Here is a 7,394-nt window from a genome sequence, read left to right as displayed (position 1 = left end):
TCAGGGTATAAAAACAAAGAAATATAAAAGAGTCGAGACCTGCAAATCTCCTTGTTATAAGAAGGTTTTGTTATATCTGACTTCTTTTTAACAGGGTTCCACCGTATCATGATTATTGAATATAACCTGCAACAGTATGAAGCTGTATTTTTGTGTCTCAGTGTTGAGATAATGCCTTGAAAGAACTTCTGAATATTCTTAGCAATACAAAACTGTTCTCCAAAATAATTGTGTTCACAGTGTTGCCTTCTCTTGCCTGTTTCTATTGTTAAATATCAGTTTTATCATTGACACCATATATACAGTAGTAGAATCATAGCTGCTTGTAAGCTCAAACCCTTTCACTTTTTCTAATTAAGTGGCCCATGTTTGATGGTAGGTAAATATGATGCCATCTACCGAAAGTGTGGGTGGCACTGTGTTTGATAAAAAGTGAAAGCTCATGCAAGCATTATGATGATGCGTTACCGCTACTTGTGTAGCTTGTGTATTTTAGACTCCTGACTCCATGGTAAATGCCTTCTTATAGGACCATTGTTCATTCCAAAATATACAAAACTCAGTGTTGTTTTTTGTTCTTATGCTTATACTGTAAGGTTCCCTTCAGGTTTTATAGTGGAGAATAGCTTTTGGTGAGCTGATTGTACATAGCAAATTTCGGAAGGGAGAATTGCTACTTTTTAAGTAATTTTCGTAGACCTCATCAGAAATAACATGCCAATCATTTATGAGATTAACTGTCAATGCAATTCTTGTGACACAAGATTTGTAGAAAATTCAGCCAAACTTAAAGCTTTCATAAACTCTGGCACTGTGGTTTAGTAGTGAGTCTGGACCCAATATGCCAATGGTCATGATAGATGTATTCATTCAAACTTGGTTTAAACTGTACGAAGCTTAAACTGAAGCTGTTGTGTGCTACTCAAGGTGTGCTCTAACAAAGCTGCAAGTAGAGTATATTACAATACATCTCAGCTGTATGACATATGACCTGTCCGATACAAAGTTCAAACTCATTAGAGATCAGATTTGGGGCATATGCTGTCTTGAATGTTGGAAAGATTGAGTTTCTACCAGGTGTTCTGTCTAAAAGTATTTCACAAAATCTGACCATTTTGGAATGGGATATCAAAGGGATTGGGCAATCACTGAAAGGGTACCCTCCAGCAGGGACTTTGTTTTTGCTATATTACAGATACACCAATAATATAGATACACTGTAAATATTACAACAGTATTTGTTACAAGAATTTTTACCGACTCAATGAAAGAACAATATGCAAATTTTTGGCCTGTTTGACTCTCTGTAATCTGTAATCATACATCACTCGATACAATCGATGTTGTGTGGCATGTAGCATTGCTGGCCCTTTCATGCACCCAGTCGCAACCTCTGCCCATGTATGCGCCCACGTATGGACGATAGTGTGACTAGTCTATACCTATTGGATGTGCATGTGTGCGGCTGATGCTGAATTATCATCAATGCAGTGCAACCAATAATTTAGAAGCAATAAGTATTGAATGTACTCGTAGCATTACATCCACAAAAGGATTTTTTAAAAGGAAATTTATGATATACTTTATGAATTCCATAAAATGCCATAAATATATTTTGGTTTTCTCTTTACAAAATCACAGCCATACTACATATATTTCATGACATAACAAGCAAAAGCATATACTGTAAAACCAAAAATTTTTGCGTGCATAAAACATTCGTTGATTTCGTGAGGAACCAAGTTTTGTGGAAATAAACTGCATGCGGAAGTTTTTTTTTTTTTTTTTAACACAATGCATTAAATGCTCGTGGCAATTTGTGAAAGTTTCATGACACAGTAAAGGCTGTCGGCTCCAGGGTGCGAAGGTTTCATACCACAAATGTTTCTGATTTTACAGTAAACAAGTCTTCCTTCCCTTAGCAATTCTCTGTGATAAACCAATAAACTTTGTTGCTTGATTTACCTAGTCTAGGACAAATTTCAGGTTGGAACACTATATGCTAATAGGCATATTGTTTCACTAATTCTGACTTTTTCTTTCTTTTCTTGTCTTGATAGAGCAATAATTTCACAGCTGCAGTTTGCACTGACACTGCCAACAATGCTCTATGTAGTATTGTGTATCTTCATGTATTACTTGATCCACAACAAACCCATATCAACTTTGTAGAGAACTCAAATTTCAAGGACAAAGATGTAACAATTTGCATGTGCTGAACATTTCTGTCTAAAGAAGATATCAGTTTTCTTCTTCTTTTTTTTTGTTTATAGGCATTTCTTATTTGTGTAATCTTAACTTGCAAAATGACTGCACTTATCACACACAGGAGTCCCGTTGTAGTAATTTCGGATCAGGTCAGATTCAGCAAGAATCTGCACTTAACGGGGTAAACCGCTGGGTCCCAACTCAGCTTTACATATTAGCATCATATTTGTTGTCAAAGTCTTGTGACAACTTCTCTAATTGTATGTTGCTACAAATATGTTAAATACTTGACATTGCAAGGAACTCATGGTATTAGAAGATCTGAATATTGGTTTCTTGAAGCCAGCTAAGTTAGTGTAGACTAAATTGCAAGTCTCAATTTATTCTGCTTTTACATCTAAAGTTATACAGTGCACTCCCGTTATAACGAACACGGTTATAACGAAATTTTGTTATAACGAAGTAAATCTTCTGGTCCCAAAATTATCACCATTAAAGTCTATGGTAAAAAATTCGCTTATAACGAACACGATTATAGCGAAATTTCCGTTATAACAAAGTCTTTTCCGAGCGCCACTGACAAAGAAAAACAAAAGAAATGTGCTCCGTTATAACGAAATGCAAATTGCTTTCGAAAATTTTTAGCGGAACGAGCATTATAGCGTCTCTGCATGGGTGAACACTTCACACCACTGTGTGTTCGCTCTTTGTGTCACTCACAGTTTCTGAGGGGAACTTGCGGTTATTATTGTGATACAGTTATCCCATCACATTTCACATAGCGGCTTTCCGGTGTATGATGAGTATTCAGCATACAGAATATATATACGTGGTTTTCTTGTTTTCGTTATATATTGTATTTGTTCGGTTATAACGAAATTTCGTTATAACGAAAGAAAACTGCCGGTCCCGAGCATTTCGTTATAACGAGAGTGCACTGTACCATGTATTACCAATCTCACAAATGCTGTCATCATGTGAGCAGCAACATGTTGTGGTGCCAATGAACTCTTTTGAACAATGGCAAAAGATATCATACAAAAATTGTAATATTCACTGTACATGTAATTCCCTCTTCTTAGTATTTCCATGAATGGAGCTATTTGTGAACAAATCGTGTGAAATCTTTAAAGTCTATGCATATCTGTACTATCCTGAAGAGTCTAATTTACATTTTCTTAAATATTATTTTCATGTGACATTTTATGGATTTCAACTTGAATATCTTTATATTTGTTATTGTTTGGCTATAACAGAATTTCAACGTAACAAAAGCAAACTGTCGGTCCCAAGGACTTTATTATAATGGGGGTTGTCTGTACATGTTGTGCAATAGAGACCATGAGAGATGTGTTCCTACATTGTACCTGTAATAACTTCTAAATGATCTATGCATAAACTCTCAAAAGTTTCTGATGTTTTGAAATGTACCGGTATTTATACTAATGTTTCTACCTTGTACTGTTGTATTGAATCTATGCAGGACTGCTATTTTCCATTGCATCAGTCCAGTTAAAGTGTTGTTCTTGCCAGTTTATGTGCATTATAAACAGGCTACTTGTATGTGCAGTATGATCCTTGATGACAGTGTGTTTGACTAACATATTTTAAGTGCCTAGAGTTGTACTATCTCACAGAAGTCATGTCTCAAACCCTGTAGCGTGAGGATACCAAGTAAATGGGAAGGCTTGCCTGACTCAAATATACTGTATTAGGGAATCCCTGTAATGACTCGTGTACAGCTTTATACAAAGCACACACGCAACAGAAGACTCTCTACTGGAGTTGACTGTTATTGATGAGCGTACATATAAGTGACCTGCTACAGCAAAAGGATCCGAAAGTCAAGGAAAATCAATTTTCTGAAAATGACATATTCCCTTACTCTTCCGCTTGAATTTCGTATATAACACAACTCATAAAAGTATCTGGTTGTGGAGATATTGACGATTTTATGAGACCGTGTCGAGTGGTCTAGGCAATCAGTGTTTTGAGAAAACCGCCTTAAAGTTTTCTTTCTGACGCAATCATGATCAAGGAGAGGTAATAAAGTGTTCACCTCTTGACAATGTAGCAACCTCCGCGATGTTCATTCAAGCTTAGTGCCAGCGGTCTATGCACGACCAATCAGTAACCAGGATGCCATGCACTGACCAATAACATCACTCCCTCATTGCTAGGGGTAGAGTCTATGTATGGCGCTAAATCCAAATATTCGGACACGTTTATGTTACTGTTGAGAGTCAGAAAATCATGGCCCAGAAAAACGCTAATTTCTTACCTTTCCTTAAATCATTTAGCTTCAAAATTTTGGCAGATGATAGATGAGATACGAGATGACAATCTTATGCCAAAAACAGAGATTTGATGGTTTTGACCAATTTTGATGATCTGACTTCAAACTCGGTTTTCTCGGCTTAGCCGTTGAGATTTTCGGATCCTTTTGTTGTAGCCGGTCACATATAAATATTGCTGATGGGCAATTCTATACAGGCAGGACTGCGCTAGTTATGTTTTTCAAATGTACCCTGGTGGGTAGTGAATGAAGTTTGATTTAATCAGGCCAACCTGCTCTCCCTACACTTCTGGGTCATTTTAACCCGGTGAGGACGAGTCCAGAGTATACTCGGGCAAGTGTCTATGGGAAATCCGTGTTGTAGCAAAATCAGTCTGTCCTCAACGGGTTAAAGGAATATGTGACAGTTCTGTATCCTATTGACATCATTTGTGATCTACAATATTCATACTTAGTATACATGTATATACATTGTACTTTCTACACAAAAAAAAAGTACAAGAAATTTACATCCATAACACAGGACACTTGAAATACAACTGGCTCATACGTCCATGTCAGCTTTACTATAAATCGTTTATTGGAATAAATTATTTTTCAAAAGTTGCCTTGTTTCCCTTGCTTAATGACATGTGGTACAAGTGTGTGTGTATTCTCCAGTTCGCCTTCACCCTTGTCATGTAGAGAGCCCTGAACATGCTATTGCATCACATCCATTATTTTAAAGCCCTAGTATGTTTTTTGAGAAACCAGCTCCAAAATAATGCAGTTTCCATTCTATCAAGCAGCCAAGCCATCTCAAAGAAATCATTTACAAAAAAAAATGTAATATTGATAATGAAAAATAGAATTTAAAAAAAGACAAAAGGAAAAAAAGTACATTAGTATCAATTTTGTCAGGGTCCAGAAAAAGAAACAAATGTTGTCAGTTACATTGACGTTATATCACTGGTCATGCACAAAATGCAACCTTGACCTGTGCTTACAGCTTTAGAATATTCTGTACAGTTGTTTACACACTTTTCTATTTTTGTTTGTCATGTGTTTGTGTGTATTTTGACAATTGATCCAGCAAGTTTACTGCTCTCTGGGAATTTACATATTTACTGCACACTCAGTCATTCTTTGACATTATGTACAAATTTTGTAATAATTTTTGATTATCTTTTTTTTTTCTTGCTGTCAACATTCCATATATCATCGCAACAAGCTCATACAACTGTATCATGAGAAGAGTTCAAAGCCTCACATATAGGCCTACCATACAGGATTGATTGTCAACATCCACGTTTTAAATCATTCAAAATATGCAAAATATACAGAAAATTTCCATGCCATGTACATCCATTGTACTTGACTCTTGTCATAAAAAGTTGCTTGATAACTGACATAATACATGTATTGAAAGATAGTTGAAGAAAGTACATATGTAGATATGCATATAGTGAGCTGTTTAAAGAATTTGTTTCTGCATGTAATACATGCGCAACAAGCTGTTTCATACATGTAGACATACAAAGTGTACATACAAAGTTGTAGATGAATGATGCTTTCAATGGATAAAGAATGATATATAAAGTGGCAGGCATTTGTCCAATGCAATCTGTGCTATACAAGTACATGTATACACTATTAGGACTGGGATTTGCTGATGTGCTAAAAACAATAGATCAAATGCAAAAACTTGTATGTTCTGTAACACTGTCATGTACATTTTGTCTTTGTCCCACAAACCAGTGATAAGATCTTTCAACATAGAAGAGGCCCATAGTCTACAAACAAAACAGTATGCGTATTTTCTTTTCGTTTTTCTAGATTGTTATGCAGTCACTATTAGTCACTCCAATGTACAGTTGTTAAGCACTGTTTAACATACATAGCTTCTTAAGATATGAAAGGAGACTTGAGGATGAGACCATGAACAGCTGTAGAGAAGCTCATTGAATGGGGCTCACTGTGCACCTCAACCTGCATGGATAGGTGAAGTGCAGTACCCTGCAAGTACTAGAATCGATGATGCTGAAATGCTGCCTGCCACAGATGATCCTGCTAGTGTGCAGGGTTGTCTTCCTTGAGCGAGACACGGAACACTGAACAGGGAAACACTCGGGCGCTCTCATCCATCACATCACATGTGGTTGCTCATCTGTACGAGGCAGGAAGAGGCTTGAACGAGATGGAACTACAACGGTGTATTATCTTTATCATAATCTGATGAGGTCACCCTTCCTAATGACCGATGAACGTCCACACAGCTATGGTGCTGCCATGCCATCAAATAGATTGCACATTGTACAGACTGTCAGGGTGAGAACTCATCCACTGCTCCCATACACAGGTGTATCCATTCAAATAAGCAAAATGGCTTTGATCCCAGCAGTTGCTACGAAACTCAAAACTACTGCCCCACACCCTTAAGACCAGATTGTACACATCATTATTTCTTGGGGTTTTTTCGTATCACTGCAAAATTAGCATCACACCAGATTGTAACTTCAACTCCCACACATGAATCAGAATGCTACATACGGTACAAGTGGAAATTTTTGTGCATTTTGAGCGACCAGAAACCAACGCGAAAATAAAAACATGAATATTTTTGATCATCATATTATGTTCCATTAATAAATGTCTTGATTCCACGGAATTAAAAACATGAAATTCATCTCAATCAGCCAAGCACAAAAAATTACTCGCGCAACAATACTGGTAACCACTTTTACAGTACATGTAGAGCTTTAAATACAAAGAAGTTATCAGTAGCACCAGTACAATACATTCAAGCCTATTGCTGTGGGTCTAAATCATAAATTTACCCTTTGCAAAAAACAAGAACAGAAGCTGTTATAAACATTTTATCTTTTGTTTCTGTCTTGATTTATAACCAGTA

Source organism: Diadema antillarum, unplaced genomic scaffold, assembly GCF_040938485.1.
Source record: "Diadema antillarum isolate AM-2024a unplaced genomic scaffold, OU_Dant_1.0 scf00000120, whole genome shotgun sequence".
NCBI classification, from domain to species: domain Eukaryota; kingdom Metazoa; phylum Echinodermata; class Echinoidea; order Diadematoida; family Diadematidae; genus Diadema; species Diadema antillarum.
Note: the sequence above shows the minus strand (reverse complement) of the source record.